This window comes from Ochlerotatus camptorhynchus, unplaced genomic scaffold (genome assembly GCF_037179485.1).
Source record: "Ochlerotatus camptorhynchus isolate MF236.1 unplaced genomic scaffold, CSIRO-AGI_Acam_v1.1 ptg000316l, whole genome shotgun sequence".
NCBI classification, from domain to species: domain Eukaryota; kingdom Metazoa; phylum Arthropoda; class Insecta; order Diptera; family Culicidae; genus Ochlerotatus; species Ochlerotatus camptorhynchus.
Window position 1 is genome coordinate 55745 of NW_027040804.1, and position 23237 is coordinate 78981.

The following is a 23237-nucleotide window of genomic DNA, read 5'->3' on the forward strand; positions in this document are numbered from 1 at the left end:
ATTGTTGTGTATCATAATATTGAAAGTGAGAACCGTGCATCAATCAAAGGCCGTGCGTGCTCTCTCCGAATGCATAATGAAGCTCAATATTTACGGTTTCACTCATAGTTATGCGTGTTTGTGGAAGTCCAGCTTGAGCATCAATCTGAGCTGGAGCTCTTTTGAGCACTTTGGGTTTGACATCATTACTCTTTCTATGTGAGGGATGAACTAGTTCACGATGAACGAGCATCTATACGGCATAATCTGAGTTCGCAAGCCTGCTGATAGTATCAGTTCTGTAGAGGCTATTTGCTCCATGAGGCAGGTAAAGCACTCTTCGTATTTTCTCATGAAAATACGAGAGCTTCTAAGTGCTTTATCTTTAAGATCTTTTGTCATCATCTTTGCATGGGTCCCATCTCATTGCTCGATTCCAGGCAATGAGAAGGCGGACTCGCTTGTACAGGTGGACGCTATAGAAGGCGATGTTTACGATCGACAAATCACCTACAACGAGCTTTTCTTCATTTATCGTCAACAGTCGGTCGCCAGCTGGCAAAATAAATGAATTAAAAGGAGTTTGAGTCGATGGCTATATTAAATCATCTCTAAGGTGTCGAAGATTCCTTAGTTTAAAGGGTTGGAGGTGGGTCGAGACTTCATTCGTGTGATGTCTCGCCTCGTGTCCAATAATTATTCGTTAAACGCTTACTTGTTCCGTTTTTGGCTGGGGGACAGCAATCTTTGTGAATGTGGATAAGGTTACCAGGCCGCAGATCACATTATTTGATCTTGTGCTGAGCATCGTGGAGTCAGATCTGAGCTATATGATTCCCTTCGGGCTTAAGGTAGACAACCTAATGTTCCAGTTCGGGATATTTTGGCTAGACTCGATCTGGAGTTTATGCAACTCATGTATGTTTTCTTGAAGAACGTTAAACTTAGATTGTAAGTTTGATTAGCCTTGTGATAAGTTTGTACGAGAAGACTGCGAGTAATCGGTTCTTCTTCTTCGCATTTCAAGCTTATTGCATATTGCATATTAGCTTATTGCGTGCTCCCAACTTAGTGTTCGAGATTCACTTCCACAGTTATTAATTGAGAGCTTTCGAAGCCTGCACCATTTTTGCATTGGTATAATTGTCTGGCAAGTCCAATCATACTTCTATTATAAGCCCAGGGAGGTCGAGAAATTTTCCAACCCGAAAAATTCCTAGACCGGACCGGGAATCGAACCCAGCCACCTCCAGCATGGTCTTGCTTTGTAGCTGTGCATTTACCGACTGAGCTAAGGGAGGCTCCGAGAGTAATCGGTTCAAAGCCTTTAATTTTAGATTTAAGACATTAATAATGTATAACGCAAATGATAACTTGACTCTGTACAGTTTATTCGATTGAGCCTGTACAAATAAAGTTATTAACAAAAAAACAATAATAATATCAAGCGACATATCAAATCACGTCTACCCGACGAAATATGACCAATGTTACTCATAACGATAAAAATAGAATAATAAGGTCACTTTAGAACCAGTTTCGGATATTCTTGATTATGGTTTCGTATGGTCAAATTTGATAACCATATCAAGTGACATATCAAGTCCTAACCGGTTTCGGATATTGCGGATTATGGTTCCGTATGGTAAATTTCGTTACCTTTTGAAATCATATCAAGTGACACATCAAATCACATCTACTCGACGTAATATAACCAACCGTAGAACAGAGGACTCAGTTCCAGCACAACACATTCTTTGAGAAGCGTCTCCGAGCGGCAGCTCTCTGGATAGACCATTCACAATGCTGGAATACTCTATGGCTCTTCTTTCATCGAACAACTCCTCACCGGGAAGCGATATGATTAAATTCAATCTTCTGAAAAATCTCCCAGAAATCGCTAAAAGACACTTGCTAGACTTATTCAATTCCTTACTAGAAAACAACATTATGCCGCCTGAATGGAGACAGGTCAAAGTAATAGCCTGGCAAACCAGCGTCTGACCATAACTCATACCGTCCGATTGCGATGCTTTCGTGCATTAGGAAATTGTTGGAGAAAATGTTCCTTCGGAGACTCGATCAGTGGGTCGAAACAAATAACTTGCTATCAAATACACAGTTTGGGTTCCTCAAGAGCAAAGGAACAAACGATTGTCTAGCGCTGCTTTCCACAGATATTCAACTGGCCTTTGCGCACAAGGAGCAATTGGCTTCAGTATTCTTGGACATAAAGGGGGCTTGTGATTCAGTTTCCATTGAAATTCTTCCAGGCAATCTCCACAGATGTAGACTTTTTGGGATTTTAAATAATTTCTTGTACAATTTGTTGTCAGAACAGCAAATGAACTTTTCCCTTGAACAACTGACAACTTCCAGAATTAGCTACATGGGACTGCCCCAAGGCTGTCTCAGCCCTCTTCTTTATAACTTTTATGTCAAAGATATCGACAACTATTTGGCAGAACAATGCACGCTAAGACAACTTGCAGATGACGGTGTGGTTTCCGTAAGAGGTCCACATGCCGTGGACTTGCAAGGACCATTGCTAAGTTCCTTAGATAACTTGTCGTCTTGGGCTAGGAATCTAGGGATCGAATTCTCACCGCAGAAAACTGAACTGGTAGAATTTACTCGAAAGCGCTACTCAGCCCAAATGCAGCTTAATCTTTTGGGCAGAAACATTACTCAATCATTGTCTTTCAAATACCTTAGGGTCTGGTTTGATTCAAAGTGCACTTGGAATACCCATATTACGTATTTTAAGCAAAAATGTCAACAGAGGATCAACTTTCTGCGTTCAATTTGCGGCACATGGTGGGGTGCTCATCCGGGAGATCTCATAACGCTTTATAAAACAACTATTCTCTCTGTTCTAGAGTGCGGCTCTTTTTGGTTTCTCTCGGCAAGAAAATGTCACCTAATAAAATTGGAACGTAGCGGCGCCGGTGGTGTAGCGGTAAGCGTGATTACCTCTCACCCCAGCAGGCCTGGGTTCAATCCCTGTCGGCGCCACCTGGATGTCCTGAGGCATAACATCTCTGATCACGCCGAAGGGAAGTAAAGCCGTTGGTCCCCGGTTCATGAGTTGATGGGTCGATAAGTAAGGTCCAGTTGTGGGAGCTGCCTCACTGGCGTCGGTAGCATTGGTGCTCAGCACGGAAAACAAGATCGACGGAAAACAAATCAAAGAAAAATATTGGAACGAATTCAATATCGTTGTCTGCGTATTGCTCTCGGCTGTATGCACTCAACGCATAACATGAGTCTCGAGGTTCTGGCAGGAGTAACACCCCTCCAGAACCGTTTCTGGGAGCTCTTTCTCAGAATACTAATCAAATGCGGAGTGACGAACACACTTATAATTGAAAATTTTGAAAAAATTCTTGGGCTGAATAAACAATCTGGATTTATGAGAATCTACCACCACTACATATCGTCAGATATGTGTCTTCCTTGTTACACTCCAGACCGTGCTCACTTCACCAATCGCAGTTCCTCAATTGGATATGATCTGACCATGAAACAAACAGCTCATGGGATTCCCGATCAATTTCGACCTATTATTATCCCGCGTATTTTTACTGAAAATTACCAACACGTCAATTGCGTGAACAGATATTTTACAGACGGGTTTCGTCTCAGTGGGTCCACTAGCTTCGGTGTCTTCAATGAAAACTCTAGCGCCTTCCGTAAACTCCAGGAACCTTGTTCCGTTTTTGTTGCTGAGCTGGCAGCAATCAACTTCGCATTGGGGATGATTTCCAACAAGCCCGCAGACCATTACTTCATCTTCTTAGTTAGTCTCAGTTCAATCGAGGCTATTCGGTCGATGAAACAAGGTAGGCACTCATCTTATTTCCTTTCAAAGGTAAGGGAGCAGATGAGTGTGCTGGTCAAAAAGTCATATATGATTAAATTTGTATGGGTCCCCTCACATTGCTCAATCCCAGGCAATAAGAAGGTAGACTCTCTCGTAAAGGTGGGCACACAACAAGGCGAGATTTATGATAGAAGATTTTCACATGATGAATTTTTCCCATTTGTACGTCAGAGTTCTCTTCTAAGTTGGCCAAACTATTGAACAAGTAATTCTCTTGGGCGGTGGTTACATTCCATTACTCCAAATGTTTCTTCGAGAGCGTGGTTTAAAGGCTTGGACTTAAGTCGTGACTTCATTCGCGTGATGAGTAGACTAATGTCCAACCACTACTCGCTAGATGCTCATCTCAATAGAATAAACTTCGTGGACAGCAACATCTGTCGGTGTGGAAACGGTTACGATGGCATCGATCACGCAGTTTGGCAATGTAATGATAATGACGCCGACAGAGAGCGACTTTTGAATAACCTCTAGGCCCAAGGAAGACAACCCTATGTTCCTATCAGAGACATGTTGGGAACTCGCGATATCTTCTATATGCAGTCGGTTTATGTGTTTCTTCAAATGTCTAGTATAAGAATTTAATTCCTTTGTTTTTTATCTCTCTTTAATAGTTTTTGTTTGTCGTGTCCCCCCGTCTCCATGAGTCTCATCGTCGCCCACTGGTCACCATAGCCGGTCGAACTCCAGACGAAACTAGAACCGCTCTACCGTTCATACTGGCGACAACACTCTGATGAGACAACGAAACCTTACCCCCAAGCTCCTCCCCTGATTCTATCCTTCGACAATGTACCTCTCTAACCTCGAGTAAGCCGCGAGTGTTCGGCCCAACTCCTACTAGACATAGAATTATGTGAATTTTGTTACAAACAAAGAACAATAAACTATCGTCTCCGTAAAGCTAACGCAATTGAGACTTCAAAATTAACGAACTTGTTTAAAAAAACGTAGAACAGTTTCAATGTATTCAGGGTTATGATTCTAAATGGTTAAATTTGTTTTTTTATCTTAACCATATTAAGCTACATGTCCAATACAGATTTATGAATATTTCAGGTGGACAAAAAGGCGAACTAAGAGGTGGACGCCTAGGCTTTTTCACATTTATGTCGTTGTAAAGCAACTGTAAACTCTAGTGGGAATTTATATCTGTAACTGTAACCAGTTCGATTTTGTTTGCAAACCTGATTAAATTATCATATTTAATTATCTTAAAGATAAATCATCCAGCTCAAACCTTTGTAGGGGTAAGAGCTGGGACCATCATCATCATCATCATCATCATACTCGACAAAATATTACCAATAACTCTAACAATTAATAACAGAGCCTTATGGCCACAGTAGAACCGGATCCGGATATCCCAAATTATGGCAATCATAAAGCCATATGCCCATCTCAAAGCCGAATATAGATGGCATAATACAGCTAAACTGAATCCGACAAATCCGAGGTCCATATCAACAGAATATCAGCAACATAAGTGTTACCGCGAGGCAATTAATTTAAAACCAAAACCATAAGATAACCACATAGTTGCATCTCGTTTGCATAGCCCTAGCTGACGTTGATACCAAGGCAAAGAATATGAAATGAAAAGTAGGGCGAAAGGAGCGAGAGCTCGTTTTACATAATCTAACTGCAGTATTTACTTAGGAACGTTTCTGCGTTCAAGTGGGATAAACGCAGAAACGTTCCGCAGTTTAGCTTTCCCTCTCTGTTTATCCTTAACGAAGGATATAATTATAATGTTTAAACGTTATAAATGTCACATTCTTATTTGTAGGGCCATATCAGATCTGAGTTACAAAAATAAATAAACTTACAAGATATCTGAGAAATCCCAGATCTGAGAGGGCATAGTATATAAGGTCTAAACAACACAAATTTACCCTTTCAAGGGCGATCGGAATCCTCAGCTAATTAGAATAGGCAAATAAGGTTAAAGTTCGGTATTGAAAGGAATATGCTAAACCCTGGACAAATCATGTAAAACTTTTATATAATTATAAGTCGATAATGCAACACATAGCCGTAAGATCACTTTGTACAATTTTGTTGAATAAAATTAAGTTTCGTAGGTTACTCCAGATTCTTCTCTTTTTGAATCCGAAAGAACATTCGGCCTAGAAGTGAAAAATTCTCTCCTTAACCGGAGAAAAAAGTAGCTCCTAGAAGAACTCTTGACTTGGAAGTGAAAACTTCTCTTCTTAACCGGAGAAAAAAGTAGCTCCTAGAATCGAGAAACAGTGTCTGACCTAGTAAGCGAAAGACTCTCCCTAACCGGAGAAGAAAGTAGCTTTTGGCGGCGACAATAAGTGAAGGTGAATTGACGATACACAATGGAGGGGTAGAAACGAAAGCAAGTGCTGGCTGTTCGCATCGTGCTCGTTTGCCGTGCGGATCTATTCGCTTTTTGCTGAAAGAAGTGTTAATGCTACCCAAAGCTACAACAAATTGAAACGGCTCTTATCAGTGCTCAACCTGTAAAATTTCTACCATTTTTTACTCTTATTCCTCTTCGATCCTTGTTTGGACCCTACCCGAGGTAATCCTGCTTGGCCATCGCCTTGAAAAATTCCTCTTCGATCCTTCGGATTCTTACAGTAATCTTTTTGGAAGTCGATTTGGAGAAACTTGGTTCTACGGCCACGGCGCCTAAGCGCAAAAGAAAAGGGCAATCGCTTGATCCCCCTTTTGATGACATTTATTTCAGCAATCATGGCAGCAGTCATGGCAATGGAGCTGAGAGAAGAACCTCTACAAGAACATCAAACTAGTCGATAGGAATTGAACCAGGGCCCAGGTCAAAGTAAAAACAAGCAGCTACCCAGGATGGAAATCTTTCATGTTTTTTGGCGAATTAACAAGGAAGGGAAGTTGACGAGTATCCACAGTCCATACAATATGTAAAATATTGGTATGGATGATTGTTTATGTCTCCCTTCGGGTGGGGTTTAAAAGCTCCTAAAAACTAGTCTTGTGGAATGTAGATAGTGCCTAACACCACATCAGGTCGATGAATGTTTCCTCTAATCGCGTATATGAAACTGGCTGGTAGACTGACAGTTGCTTTGGGTCTGTCCTTAAACTACGCCGATCGTTTTATAGATAAAACCAGCTCCCCCCGTGAAGACATCAATTCATACATATTTTAAATGCTTGCTAACCCCTGTATAATGACCATTGATACCAAATATTAGAACCAAAAAATAATAGACAAACGATTTGACATTGACTTGACTCACTCGGTTAAGCCACAGCTATAAAGCAAGACCTGCTTAAGGTGGCTGGGTTCGATTCCCAGTCCTGTTAATGTATTTTTCGGGTTGGAAAAATTGTGGAAGTGCTCAAAGAACACTAAGGTGAAATCATCCAAAATCAAGTGGTGATGCATATTTCGTCGAGCAAATATAATTTGATGATGTGTCGTATGATATGATAATGATTAATCATGAATTTGCAGAATGTAAACCCATTACCTGGAGCATCAGAAACCTATTGTATGGTATCAATTAGCTCTATTCATGTTTCCAATACCACCATAAACAAACATATCCAAGCTAGTTTTACGATGGTCATATTTTTTTTTAAATCCAAATCGGGTATTTGCATCACTGCGACCATTTCTCAGATCTATTGTGATATATTCCCCATTTTTATTTTTTTTAAATCCTGATTAATGAGGGCGGCTTAGTGGATTACCTGTATAATGAGAGAGAAAAGGATTAGTAATTTCAGTTTAGTTCCACTACCTTATTTGCTTATCCTTGACAGATACGCGTATTTCGTCTACAATGTGTAGACTCCTTCAGTGACTTGTACTAACACTCGACTATTAGTACAAGACACTGAAGAAGTCTTCACATTGTAGACGAAATACGCGTATCTGTCAAGGGAAAGCAAATCAGGTAGTGGAATTAAATGGAAATTACTAATCTTTTTTTTTAAGCTATATCAAGATGCCGTATCACTATTATTAGGAGTGATCGCCATTGTTCGACTAATAACATTATCCCAGCAAGGACTTACACTTCGAATAAAGTGCACTGCCATACTGGGAGTTGTTCTCCAAATGTCAAAGGGTTCCATCAGCCCCTTGTCGAAGAATTTACGTCTTTTATTGAAAATTGCCGGACAGTGGCACAGCAAATGTTCCGAGTCTTCCTTTTCTATGCCACAGAAGCGACATACATCATCTTGAAGTTTTCCAAGCAGCTTCAAGTGATAACGGCTCGGACAATGACCTGTATAAATGCTAAGATCTTTTTTGGAAAGTTCCAGGATTATGTGGTGGATGTGACCAAAAGATGATCGGGTGGTCACCCTATCATCGATCGGGGCTGATGGTTGCATTTTGATTGAACCATCAGCATAAAGCAATAACAAAAATTAAGGCGACGGAGTTCTCACCAAGAACTCCCAGCGCAGCAGAAAATGTGCACCGAGCGGATCGAAAGAGTCCGCTTCGATCGTACCGCGACCGTGCGGTATCATTATCTAGCAACCAGCGCGGCAACAAAGTATCACAATGTGGCCCTTTGGAAACGACGAAACGTTTGAGCACAGCAATATCACAACCCACGATGTGATATCTTATTCGCTAGACGGTGGCTTCATCCTGGTGGCCGTCGTCGTCGTCATCGTATGGAAGTGGCGGCGCAACATGAGCCGCCTAAAATCACTCGAAGCAACGTCGAGAAGGAACAATCTCAACGTCTAAGCGGGCGTTATCCGACGCCCGCCGAGTCAGCAGTTTTGGTGCACCCGGCACCAAGAAGGATGGCTCGGATCTGTGCACACGGCACCAGCAGAGTAAAATTATACCCAACTCTGTAATGAAAAATTCTAATAAAATTCAGTCTTGATCAGAACATCAACCGCGTCGAGTTGTTGATTTATATCACAGCTTCTTGCGGGAATAGGGTCTTGGCCTATTCCCTAGTTTTGCTAATTTCAGAGTTGTGGTAAACGGCCCTTGCGGGAGCGGGGCAAGCAATTTCTGATAGCAGAATCATTTTTGGTGACCCCGACGTGATACCGGCGCTAGTGCGTTAAGCCCGGTTGCGAGTGCAGCTAAGTGCATCTCTAAAAACCGTGATTGTCGGTGCTGCTACATAGCAGTAAATTAACGAACGTTAATTGATTGCCCACGTGCAATCTCAGAGAAACCGGCGCTAGTGAATTAGCCCGGTCGTGAGTGAAGCAAATTGCACTTCCTAAACGTGATCGCTGCCGGAGCACCGCAGTTGCAAATCTCAAGTGTGTGAACATCACCCGAAAGCGATCCTTAATTAATTGCGCGGGTGCAATCTCAGTGATACCGGTGCTAGATGGTCGGCCCGGGTGTGAGTGAAACTAATTCCATCTTCATCTCCACGTACAATTATGATTTATCATCCGCGAAGCCAATTTGGAAGCCTTGGGCTATTAAATTTTTGAGAAGATCATCAACTATTAAAGACCTCAATAGAGGTGATAACACGCCTCCTTGCGGACACCCTTTGGTTGCTCTTACACTGATGAGTGAGCATCCAATGTTTTCTGATATTTTTCTTTTTGATAACATCTCATTGATCCAATTTACAATGCTTTGATCCAAGCCACGCTGTAGTCATTGAATCGTGAAATGAATTATCGAATGCACCTTCAATGTTAAGGAATGCAGCAATTGAAATTTCTTTGGCTTCAAAAGATCTTTCTAGTTTTGTAACAACCGTATGGAAAGCTGATACTGACGACTTACCTTCCTGGTATGCAAACTAATATTTGCTCAGAGGATTTCTAACTAGATATGATGATGAGAGAGAGAAGGATTAGTATTTTCCATTTAATTCCACTTAGTCGAGTATTAGTACAAGACACTGAAGAAGTCTGCACATTGTAGACGAAATACGCGTATCTGTCAAGGATAAGCAAATAAAGTAGTGGAATTAAATGGAAAATACTAATCCTTCTCTCTCTCTCATTATACAGGTATTCCACTAAGACGCCCACATTCATCAGGATAGATATGATGACTTTATATGTTCATCTACTGTTTTTTTTTCGTTATTTTTAGCATAATAGAGGATAAGCTTATAGGCCTGAAGTATTTTGGTGAAGTTTTATCTTTTCTATTAGCCTTGGGGATAAAAATAATCCGCACTTGTCGCCACACTGCCGGTATATAGCTTAATATTTATGCCAGCTTCACCAGCTTGCTTGAAATAGCTTTGTTAGAATAGGCGTTAAAACCGCTTTTCCCTTCTGTAGTAGTACAGGCAAAATTCCACCCCTACCTAGTGACTTGAAAGGTTCAAAGGAGTCAATCGACCATTTAACTTTTCTTGTTTTGTCTAACTCAATCGTTTCATTCAATATTTCATGAATATTCGTCCTGGGCTCATCGATACCAATTGCTGTTGTCGTTGCGTTTTGGTCTTCGTTTGAATTGATAATAGAATATGGAAAATGTGTTCTCATTATCAACTCTAACGTTTCATTAGTAAAAGTAGTAAAAGCACCATCTTTTTGTTTTTTTTTTTCAAAGTGCCCAGTAGAATGCACAATTTGAAATTTTCGCTCCGCAGTGTTCAAACGGTTTCAAAACGGGTCCAGATTAGCCTCAGAAAGTTTAAACTTATTTGATAAGAAACTGACTTGGCACAAACCATTTGAAGTTTATATGGAAATTAGTATGGGAAAACAAAACTTTTGTTCATTGTCTTCTAGCCTTTTTACATAGGTATTGTACTGTTAACAAATTCTATTGCTATTCTTATGGGATTTTTTATCAGCTACAACTTTGCAGAGAATCGTTTTTCAGCCAAACGTCAAATTAAATAGTTATTAATTGTTTAAGAGATTGATAATCTTATGGCAAGAATAAGCAACTGTATTGTGGGCAACACTGTATTCTGCAGAGTGACATAGTAGCCATCCATTCCTTGTCGAACGTTCGGCTGATCAAGTTCACTTTGTGCTACTCTCCACCGTCCCAAGTTTTTTTTTTTTTCTGCGTTCTTCAAAAATCGTTGCCTCCCAAGAGTCAAGATACTGGACTGTATTCAACTGCAGTCAGTGTCGCTCATAGGCACGAAAAAAAGGTATACCTTATCAGACTCGTTTCGTGTGACCTTTTCAGGATCGGCATTACCTGACTACGTCACAATTGGGAAGGTTCGACTACCTGTACGCTTGTTTGTACCGAGGGTAATGAATTGCTCAAAATGCAAGCAACTAGGTCACACCGCAGACTATTGCTCAAACAAACCGCGCTGCGATCAATGTGGGGAGGTGCATACGGAAGGTCCTTGTGGTGCTGCCCCAAAATGTGTTTACTGCTAGGATACTCCGCATGCTCTGAGTGATTGCCCGAAGTACAAACAGCAGGGAGAAAAACTTAAGCGGTCATTGGAAGCTCGCTCTAAGCGTTCACTAGCAGAAATTTTGAAAATGACCGCTTCATCTTCCCAAACTACCCAAAAAAGCAACAACACATTCCACCTCCTGCCAGATGATGATCAGGGCTCTGATTCAGAGGTTGGTGAGGATCGTCCCTTTGTCTTTAACGGCAACCCGAGGAAGTGATGCAAAACAAACGTCATCCAAAAACCTCGTAAGGCCTCTCGTTTGGACTCTCAACCAACCTTGACAAATTTAAGAGGTAGCGGAAATGTACCAAAACCCCCACCACCGGGATTTAAACCTTGTAATTTTAACAAGGACTTTCCGCCACTTCCGGGATCATCTAAAACCCCAGATATCCCATTTTTTCAGCCAGAAGAACAGCTGAAAAATCAGCAAGAACATGCTCCCATGTTTACGTTTTCTGGAATTGTGGAGAGCATCTTCAATATATTCAATGTCTCTGACTCAACGAGGAACATTATTAATTTAGTGCTTCCAATTTTGAAAACTCTTTTGAAGCAACTAGCTTCCAAGTGGTCCTTCCTTGCATCGATCATATCCTTTGATGGATAATTCTCCAAATGAGGTCGGGGATATGATCTCAGTCCTGCAGTGGAACTGTAGAAGTCTTATACCAAAACTTGACGCATTCAAATTTTTAGTTCACTCCTCACTTTGTGATGCATTTGCTCTTTGTGAAACATGGCTCTCTTCAGACACAAATCTTCCTTTCCACGATTTTAACATTATTCGCCTTGATCGAGCAGATTCGTATGGAGGGTCGCTTCTCGGGATCAACAAACTCCATTCCTTTTATAGAATCGATCTGCCTTCCGTGACAGGCATTGAAGTAGTTGCATGTCAGGTAAATGTTCGAGGTAAAAGTCTCAGTATTGCCTCAGTATATCTTCCTCCGAGAACTGCGATTTCTCGCCAAGGTTTCTCAGATATCTGCTCAGTTTTACCTGAGCCTCGGTTGATATTAGGAGATTTTAACTCCCACGGTACAGGCTGGGGGTAACTGTACGATGACAACCGCTCGACCCTGATATACGACCTTTGCGATAACTTCAATATGACCATTCTAAACACTGGGGAAGTAACACGAGTGGCCAAACCTCCAGCAAGAGAAAGTAGATTAGACCTCTCCCTCTGTTCGAGTTCACTATCGTTGGATTGCTCGTGGAAAGTAATCCAAGATCCCTACGGTAGTGACCACTTGCCAATCAAAATTTATATTACCAATGGTTCATCTTCTACTCGCTCGGTTGACATCGCGTACGATCTTACGAAAAACATTAACTGGCAAAAATTTGCGTCCGCGGTTATTGATGCCAGTCAATCGGTTGAAACACTTCCTCCACTGGATGAGTACTCCTTTCTCGCGCGTCTAATCATCGATTGTGCGCTGCAAGCACAGACGAAACGTGTTCCGGGTGTTTCCGTTCGCAAGCGACCTCCCACTCCGTGGTGGGATAAGGATTGCACCGACGCGAACAGCGAGAAGTCCGCCACGTTTAAACGCTTCCGCAGACACGGTAAGGTCGGGGACTTCGAGCGGTACACCGACCTCGAGAAAACTTTTAAGGGCTTGATTAAAGCCAAAAAACGCGGTTACTGGCGTCGGTTCATCGATGGGTTGTCGCGAGAGACTTCCATGAGAACACTCTGGAATGTCGGCAGGAGAATGCGAAACGCGTCATCACCGGTCAACGAAGACAAGGAGTACTCAAACAGTTGGATATTCAGCTTCGCGCGGAAAGTTTGCCCGGATTCGGTGTCGGTTCAAACCAACGTTCGTGATCGTCCGTCGGGTATTAACGAAATAGATTCCCCGTTTTCGATGGTGGAATTCTCACTTGCTCTCCTCTCATGTAACAACTCAGCTCCAGGAATGGATAGAATCAAGTTCAACTTGCTTAAAAATCTCCCAGACGTCTCGAAGAGACGCTTGTTGAACTTATTCAATCAATTTCTGGAGCACAACATTGTTCCGGATGATTGGAGGCAAGTAAGAGTTATCGCCATTCGAAAACCCGGTAAACCCGCGTCGGATTATAACTCGTACCGTCCCATCGCGATGCTGTCCTGTATACGGAAATTGTTGGAGAAAATGATTCTTTTTCGTCTAGACCAATGGGTCGAGTCGAATGGTTTACTTTCAGATACGCAATTTGGATTTCGGAGAGGCAAAGGAACGAGCGACTGTCTTGCGTTGCTTTCAACTGAAATTCAACTGGCCTATGCGCAAAAACAGCAAATGGGTTCAGTTTTCTTGGACATTAAGGGGGCTTTTGATTCTGTTTGTATCGATGTCCTTTCGGATAAACTCCACGATAGTGGGCTTTCACCAATTATGAACAACTATTTGAGCAACTTGTTGTCTGAGAAATATATGAGCTTTTCTCATGGAAACTCGACAACTTCACGAATTAGTTACATGGGTCTCCCCAGGGCTCATGTTTAAGCCCCCTCCTTTATAATTTTTATGTAAAAGACATTGATGGTTGTCTTGATGAAAATTGTTCGCTAAGGCAGCTTGCAGATGACGGCGTTGTGTCCGTTATAGGACCAAGTGCACCGGACCTGCAAGGACCATTGCAAGATACCTTAGACAATTTGTCTACTTGGACTATGAAGTTGGGTATCGAATTCTCTCCGGAGAAAACTGAGTTGGTTGTTTTTTTCTAGGAAGCATCATCCTGCACAGTTACTGCTTCAACTAAAGGGTAGAACAATCATTCAAAGTATATCTTTCAAGTATTGCACATGGGGAAAACATATTGCGTATCTGAAACAAAAATGCCAGCAAAGAATTAATTTACTTCGTACAATTACTGGAACTTGGTGGGGAGCACACCCAGAAGATCTGATCAGGTTGTATCGAACAACCATCTTGTCGGTTCTAGAGTACGGTAGCTTCTGCTTTCAATCCGCGGCGAAAACACATATCTTGAAGCTGCAACGAGTTCAATACCGTTGCCTCCGAATCGCGCTTGGCTGTATGCACTCGACGCATACGATGAGCCTCGAAGTACTCGCGGGTGTTCTCCCACTGACAGATCGTTTCGCGGAACTGTCCTTCCGGTTTCTTATCCGTTGTGAGGTAATGAACCCATTGATAATAGAAAACTTTGAGAAGCTGCTCGACCGAAATCCTCAAACAAGATTCATGAGTTTGTACTATGAGTACATGACGCTGGAGGTTGGTCCTTCTTCATTAATCTCCAATCGTGATTGCTTCCAAGCCTTCTATAGTTCCTCTGTAAATTTTGATCTGACCATGATGCAAGAAATTCATGGAATACCAGATCACCATCGGTCGATGGTTGTTCCCTCAATTTTTGCAATCAAGTACCACCATGTAAGTAACGATAAAAGATTTTTCACAGATGGGTCAGCCATAAATGCTTCCACTGGATTTGGTGTATTTAATCAATTTCATAGCGCCTCTTATAAACTGCAGAAACCATGCTCAGTATACGTTGCGGAACTCACAGCTATATTTTACGCAGTAGAGCGAATTGCCTCACTACCTTCTGACCATTATTTCATTTTTACGGATAGTCTTAGCTCATTGGAGGCTATTCGTTCAATGAGGCCGATGAAGCACTCCTCGTATTTCCTGCCTGAAATACGATCTAAACTGAGTGCTTTATCTAACTGCTCCTATACTATCACCTTAGCTTGGGTCCCATCTCATTGCTCAATTCCGGGTAATGAGAAAGCGGACTCGTTGGCTAAGGTGGGCGCTATGGAAGGCGATATTTTTGAGCGACAAATCGCCTTCAAGGAATTTTTCTCCATTGCTCGTCAGCAAGTCCTCATCAGTTGGCAACACAAATGGAATGATGTGAATTGGGAAGATGGTTACATCCTATTTTCCCACAGGTGTCGAACAAACCATGGTTCAAAGGGTTGGACATGAGCCGCGACTTTATACGCGTTATATCAAGGCTTATGTCCAATCACTGCTCGTTAGACTCGCACTTCTATCGAATTGGGCTCTCAGGCAGCAATTTATGTGCGTGTGGCAGTGGTTATCACGATATCGAGCATGTTGTTTGGTCGTGTACTTTACACCGTGTTGCCAGATCTGAGTTATCCACATCCCTCAGGGCCCGAGGAAAACAACCCGCGATACCTATTATAGATGTCTTGGCGAGCCGAGATCTCGACTATTTGAATTTAATTTATGTGTTTTTAAAACGGATAGATCTGAGGATTTAGTAGTTAGTGACATCTTGTGTTCTCCCAAGTAGTTAGCTGCCCATCGGTGTACCCCCATGTTTGTCTTTTTCATCAGAGTGTCGCTTAGTTCGAGATCAAGAGCACATTGCTCTCCAAACCTTGTGTTCACAATCCCTTCCCTGCCATCCATTTGTTACAATTTGTCACCCCTAACCTCGAGATAGCCGCGAGTAATCGGTCCCCGCTTTACTAACGTTAGTTTTAAGTAATTTTGTAATCTAATCAATGAATATTGGCTCCGCAAAGCTATAGCAAATGAGCCTGGAAAAATAAACGCATTATATATAAAAAATAGTAGCCATGCTTTTTTCCTCTATTCTACGCGCCATAAACACCAATGTTGCCTGCTGAACAGTTGATTGAGCATAATCATAAGACATCAGTGACTTGAATCATTAATAATTTGTGTTCCTTACGTTTGATCGAAAAGTGTTCTTTAACAAAAGTGTAGCTGAGAAAATTTTCAACAAGCTCAGCTATCAGCTTTTTAAAGTAGAGTGAACTGGCGGGTTTTGAGATAAATATGAACCGAAATTATGGTTTCTCCATAGTAATTCCCATATAAACTTCAAATGGTTTGTGCCAAGTCAGTTTCAAACTAAATGAGTTCAAATTTTGGGAGGCTAATCAGGGCCCAATTTGGAACCGTTTGGGCACTGTGGAGCGATAACTTCAAATTTTGCATCAGTCTAGTGCCCAGCCCATTGGAAGATCTCTAGCGAGTATTTTCTGCAACCTAGCAGTTCCTGGAGTATTTTCAATGTTCTAAAGGAGAAAAATCTATACAACTCTCTAATAATGGAAATTCCCAAAGGCTAAATAAACATCACAATGAATTAATGAAATTGGGTTGTTAGCGGAATGCTTAAATAAAGCAGCAAAAAAGGATATCTTCCATTTAATTCCACTTAATTAATTTTGGTATCCATGACAGATACGTATTATGATGGCTACCAAGCCTTTGCTTATTAGAGAGTTGTATAGATGTTTCTCCTTTAGTTTAGTTCTTTGGTTTTAATTAGTTAGGTAGGTTCCGATTCAACACATTGTAGTTTCATTTTTATACCTGTGATCTTGACTTTTATACCTAGGGGATGAGTACTTAAGGGGATTAGATTTAGATAAGTTCTTTAGTGGGAATGACACTGCACATTGTAGTCGAAACACGTATCTGTCATGGATACCAAAATTCATGTGGAATTAAATGGAAGATAACCTTTTTTGCTGTTTTATTTAAAACATATGGACTAAATAGAAGATTTCCGTCTTCAGTAAAGTTGATCAGATGGTCAAAACCTATCTTATGGTAAAGAGTTTAGTTCAAAATTCACTCACCCGGTAGCGCTAGTGTGACATTCATTGAACTGTTTGTCCTTACTTAATATATGGGCTAGATAACAAATTTCCGTACGCAGTGCCGTGATGTGTTTGAACATGTCTGAATTGAACCTTAAACAAGCCAAGGGCTGGACTATGGTGGATCGATGCATGGCTATTCATGAAGTGGTCAACATTCTCATTTTCAGGAATATCTTCTTTACAAAGGACCATCGCCACGTCGTTGATAATTTTGCAATTTTAACCCTTCGTCCTTGAAGTTCTCGATATGCGAATATTTGGAATATCGCCAACCTGAAACCATAAAATTCTAATGCTTCATGCTGATGATGTTCTTGAAAATATTATTTCAGGAATGTCACTCTTCCAGTGGACCGTAGCCAAATCGTTGATATTTTTTTCAATTCTAATGCTTCATCCTCATAAAGTTCTTGATAGACATTTTTTTTGGAACAAAGTTACAACAGAATATCATTGTCACCTCATTGATAATATAATAAGTCTTATGCTCCGTCATCGTGAAGCTCTCGACATTCTTGTTTAAGAAATGTCATCTGAACAGGGGACCATTGCCACATCGTTGATAATTTTGAAATTCTAATAATCCGTCCTCATGAAGTTCTCTTTCTTATCTAATGCCATGTCACCCTTGGAGAGGATTTTTGTCATACCGGTAATTTTTAAATTCTATTGCTTCACTTTGGTGCACATCTTTTGAATTTTACCCTTACTTATCTGTCGCCCCTTGAGAAAAATTGCGACTTACCTGTTATTATTTTACAATTACAGTACTGGGTGTATCGCGGATATGAAGAAACAGCGATAGGAGATTTCGCGAAGTATCAGCATTCGGCTCGTCCGTCAATGATCCTGCGGAGCAAAAAACTAAAATTAATATCACATCAAAGAGGCTGCACTTCAACCGAGTTGAAAATATGGTGCATTTTATAATTTTAATTTTTTACGATGTTGATTAAATGTTTTGTAGTAGGAATTCCTCGCGAAACCTTCATGAAGCGTTCCTAGACTTCATCAGCAGCTTATATTTAATCTTAAAAACTTTCTTTATACTGCATCTTTTGAATGTGCCTCAGTGCCAGATTAAGGATCCGGGGTCCGGGGCAGTTATTTGCCTTCGAAGTTTGAATTTCAAATGTGCGTTCGTATTTTTCCTCCTACCATCTTGATATGAAACAAATTAAATTAAGATGAAAACAATCATAAGAAAATCATGTGAATTCTACATTTCGCCACAAAAAAATTAAAGGAAAAAGATTTAAATACTGTGATACGGAGGCAAATTGAGCACCGGGATAGAATTGGTTGGTTGTTGAAAGATATCAAAATAAATCTTGATAGCATTTCATTATGATACTCCAATGGTAGCTTTAACTAGTTGCTCTTCATAAAAAAGTAGATTTTTAAGCATAATGTGTGTGTGTGACGTTCAATAGCATTCAATATCAGTTTCAAATATATGAATCATATGCTTGGAACGTGTGTTGTCCTTAACTTGAAAGTAACATTTGAACTTGATAAAGATACATAACGTATTATATATTTTTCACTATAAAATAGCGCCACTAAAACGCTACCGCCATCTATTGAGTATACCCATGTCATGGGCAGTACGATCAACATATGGCGCTAGCGTGTAAACGTCAAACGCAAGGGAATTGACTATGCGCGCCCCAAACGACAGTACTACCAACCAGGACATATTCAAATTGATCGTTAAATGCGTGTTTGATGAACAATATGATAGTACTATAGCTAAACATGTTTAAATTATTTAATGCGTGAAGTTAACGATTTACATACATGGCAAATTATATAATGGTCGACTTGCTCATGAACCTACGATGTGCGGAAACAGTTCTAACGATTTTTTCACACTCAAGTTGCCATCTGACCAAACACATAATTGAGAGCACTTATAAAACACCTGTGTTGATAAAAAAAAGTTATATAATAGCTTCCAGAGTTAAACAAGAATGAAGTTGTATTGCCATTTGGTTAAGAGCTTAAAAAACTGCATGGAGCGCTTTTGAATGATTGTTTGCGTTCGGTTTAACTATATGCTTCATAAGACTAACGATACCTTTTATAGCACCTCACTTAAATCGACAAGCAGGTTTACAGCTTCACAACGAACAGTGCTTCCAAATATGTTTGTTAAGCATTTATTCAATTATTGTAAAGCTGATTTACAACGCCTAATCAATTTTGATAAGGTTGGCTTATAAAACTTTGTTTCAGCACTTGTGCGACTTGGGTTACAAATACCAACCACAATTTTCTAACTAAAAATAGCATAAGTGATACGATTCGTTTAAATGACCGTAAGGCAAAGATTATTCGACTTCAAGAGAAGTTACTCAAAATGAGCTTCATATTATTCTATGATATGATCAAAATATGTAATCAAGAATAAAGCAGATGGAAACAGAAGTGGCTGGTAATCCAGGATCAGGAGTTTGAAACACTTGGTGGAGTAGAGGTAAATTATGTATAGGTGTTATTAATAAATGCAAACATTTATTTAAGATGTACGTAATATAATCAACAATTTAATTTCTAGATAAAATCTTTTAATTAATCATTATCATTGATCATCTCCATCACCGTCCTTCCCCAACGAGGGAGTTTGGTAAAAGAGACGATCAACCCGAAATTGACATATGATCGTTTTCTACTCTCTATATACAATTTTCACACTGCCATACTACTCTAACGGAACAATCAACTCTATACTTTTATCGCCTAATCTATCGTATAAAATGGTCACTTTAAGCCTGATAGTGTTATATCTGTTTGTGTCTGGTAGAATGTTTAAAATGTTATAAATGAATGATTTTCTGTAAAATTACCAGTGATATAAAAACATGGTATTCAATTTCTAGTTGCGTTTTCAATGCTATATAGAAACAATACAAATCATTAAAACGAATAGGAAACATCCATGATGCATTGATGCCTACGTTTTGCTTCAATGAAACTGAAACTCGACGGTATTGATTGCATTCATTGATACGTTTGTTGTTCTGGATGATAGAAGAGCCTAGCAGAAATAGTGTGAAAATGGTTAGTGAAGCCATGATGGTCATCAAAAAAGGAAATCGATGAAGAAAATTGACCTCTTAATTCAGTCGTCGTCATAGCAATGTGAACTAGCATCTTAGGGCTGTCCCTTGTAGTTTTTTTCTTCCCGTTTTGAAGTAAGAAGTAAGCATAAAACCGAAGACATCATATCTAGAAGTATGGCAACTTTGCCAGAATTCAAGCGACAGATACAGTAGCGCTGCACTTTAGTGAAGCAACGCATAGAAAATTGGGCAAATACCCAAACCGTTCTTCTGAGGCTGTAATCTTTTCTATCAAATTCGTTCGAAACATTTACCACTGAGCGGTAGATGACGCAATTGCACGTGCTCATAGTGGTCGTACGAGAAAATGGAAGAGTTGGCAGCCTTCTTGATGTATTGTCTTATATGAAACACAAAATGTCAGCTGGTATTTCCGGGCGACTTTACAAAGGAATACAAACATATTTCGCTAAGTTACTTTCGAGATCGCTGCCAAACACGAACCCACACGTGACACGCGCAGATTGGGGAGCGCATGGTGCTTGAAAGGGTCACGAGGATAGTGCTTGCAGCGATAACGAGTACTTTTAGGAATACTTGTTGGACCAAATTTCCTATTCAATGTTTTACCTTTACATTAGCCTTTAAGCTTCACTTTATTAGTTCTAAGTGGCACTGAGCTACACAGTTAGTATTCAGTCTGAATATCTGGCTATACATTATATAATTAGGTTTAGAAAACTAACGAAAATCGCATAACTCACCTTTATATAACAAAGTTAGCTATCACGCGTTTTATCACTTCAAGTCTAAGAATAGCACACTCGGTATGAACAATATAGCACACTTGGGTATAATTTTGACTTGACAGTTAGGCTTGACGATCTGATCACTCGCACAGGTCTAACTGGAATAACCCTGACTCATATTACGAATATCGCTTGCCACTTCGTATACGAGAAATAAATTCAGAACTCTTATCTATTCCAACGTCTCCTGCTCTGATTGGTTAAACCAACACCAACCGAGGTTGCGTTTCACAATGTTTAGTAAAAGATTAAAATGTAATCGAAGGCTACCACATTAACAAAGTAGTACGATCCGGGCTACTGTAAGGGAGCTATAAATTTCTGCTGTATTTGTTTTTATATATCTAGTGGCAAATCCCGCCACTCCATCAATAGTGGCGCTACCATACCTTAATTGTTACAAGCTGTTAAGGTGGTCGGAAAGCTTACTAAAGTAACGGCAGAGAGCTTCTACTTTCTGTAAGCTACGATGAACGATCCACAGTTGGGGCAGTCGAACAGTAGGGAATGCAAACACATGGCCAGCAAATGAACAGGCATATACCAACCTGGGCTGTGCAAGGAGTGGAACTGAAGAGCTGAATGTATTGGTGCACTTCGTTTATCGCTCGGTTTTCATTCCGCTTCGCACGATTCGTTTCTTTCGTTCGCTCAATTACCATTGTCGAGACGTCATAACGTTTGTTTCGATCTAAGAGAAGAGGTGACAATACTGGGGCGAAAATGAACCACTTTTCTGTCAAACGTGAACCAGCTCCTGATTGGCCAATTTCATGTGCGTAAGATAGAGATAGAGATAGAGATAGATAAAGATAGAGATAGAGATAGAAATAAAAGAGGAAGAAGCCAATTGTCACCTCTTCCTCTTAGGTTTCGATCAGCGTTTGCATACACTCAAAAACAAATTAAATCAAAAAAGCTTAATAAGTATGCAGATTCCCTCTTCACGTTATTGAGTCCGAGCCATGGTTACTTCGGCAGTAGTCATGCATGATTAAGTTTGAAATAATCGTTCCAGTATTAAAATTTATTCATTTTGAATATTAATATGTAATCAAAAAAGATTGAAATTAAATCAAAAATTATTAAAAAAGAATAAAAAATTATTAAAATTTATTCAAAAAGGATTATTTTCCATTCTTGTGAACCATGATTTAACTGATTTAAATTTCAGATGATTATATTTTAGAAATTATTATTATTATTTAGCTTTATTTAGGAGGCTTTCAGCCTTAGGCTGGTTCGCCTCCAATATTTTAGAAAGAGAGCATTTATTTTGAATCACTCGATATGATTAAACTGAGTTTAATGTCAAATTGTGTTTTTGCCGCAGTACAATTGATCCTACGCGTGCCCCGTAGTGATAATTTATTAGATAAGTAGGAGAATGGTTGCTGCTGCCGCTGGTTCTCGTTCAATTTTTGTTTTTTCCTTCACCCGGCAAGCTATTTGGTATGCTTTTAGTAAGCTACGGCATTGTAAATTTCTGCTTTCGTTCGTTTTTACTTGTGGCTCTGTGGTGTGGCATGTAAAGTTTATGTGATATATGGCTGAGTGTGCAATATGCAATTTGGGGATTTTGGTAAGTGATTTGCCGGTTATCTGTGTGGGTAAGTGTGCTCGTGTATTTCATTGCAAGTGCACTACACTTACGTGGACTCAGACAAAGCTTATCACAGATAATGAGCATGTTCTATTCAAGTGTAGTAATTGTTTGTCAGATCAGAGTTGTGACGAGCAGAATGTATCGGTTTCGGATACCAAAATGATGGGGGAAGCAATGAAGCAATTGTCTTCTGTTGCTAACTCTATCACTGGTATACGAAACAACGTTGCTGCTCAGATAGACAACGCGTTGACAATTGGCATGGAAAAGATGCAACAAAATTTGAACGATTCTTTAAGTTACTTTGAAAAATTAATTAGTGAGAAATGGAATACGATGACTATATAGTTCATGTTTTGAAATTAGTACGGAAAAGAAATTAGCTGCAACAAATGGTGCATCTAGGATGGTTCATCCTGAATTGGACCGAAATCCCAGACACAAAGAACGTAAATTTCAAAATAGTGACAACGATTCGACTGATGATGTTTTTCAAGAAAATGTGATTTTTGTGGATGTTGTAAAAAGATCTAGTCATGCTAGTACAAGTACAAATAAAAATATGTGTAATAGTAACAAACCGAATAATCGTAAAACTCGTCCGGTCATTGTGATTAAACCGAAGAGTCCAAACAACCTTGCGAAGATACTCGTAAGTATTTGAAAACTCAGTTGGATCCAAAAACACACAAAATCAGTAATTTTAGGAATGGTAAAGATGGCTCTATTATTGTTGAGTGTGCAACAGGAGCTAATGTAAATGATGTAAAAACTGATATTTAAAGCAATTTGGGTGAAAAATATAGTGCTGTTGTTCCCACTTCGGTGCCAAGATTGAAAATAGTGGACATGAGCGATCAGTATTCCTTCGATGTCTTCAATGACTACTT

The 23237-nt window shown here is 40.0% G+C and overlaps 1 protein-coding gene across 1 annotated transcript in view; it reads right to left on the reverse strand.

Moving 5' to 3' along the window:
* LOC135707678 (uncharacterized) overlaps positions 1–21865 on the reverse strand; it is a 38203-nt gene extending 16338 nt beyond the window's left edge. The window contains exons 1-2 of the mRNA XM_065229528.1: positions 20697–21865; positions 17613–17716 (exon numbers count right to left, since the gene is read on the reverse strand). The gene's annotated coding sequence lies outside the window, so the exon portion shown is untranslated. The remainder of the gene's footprint in view (positions 1–17612; positions 17717–20696) is intronic.
* Between the last annotated feature and the right edge of the window lie 1372 nt (positions 21866–23237).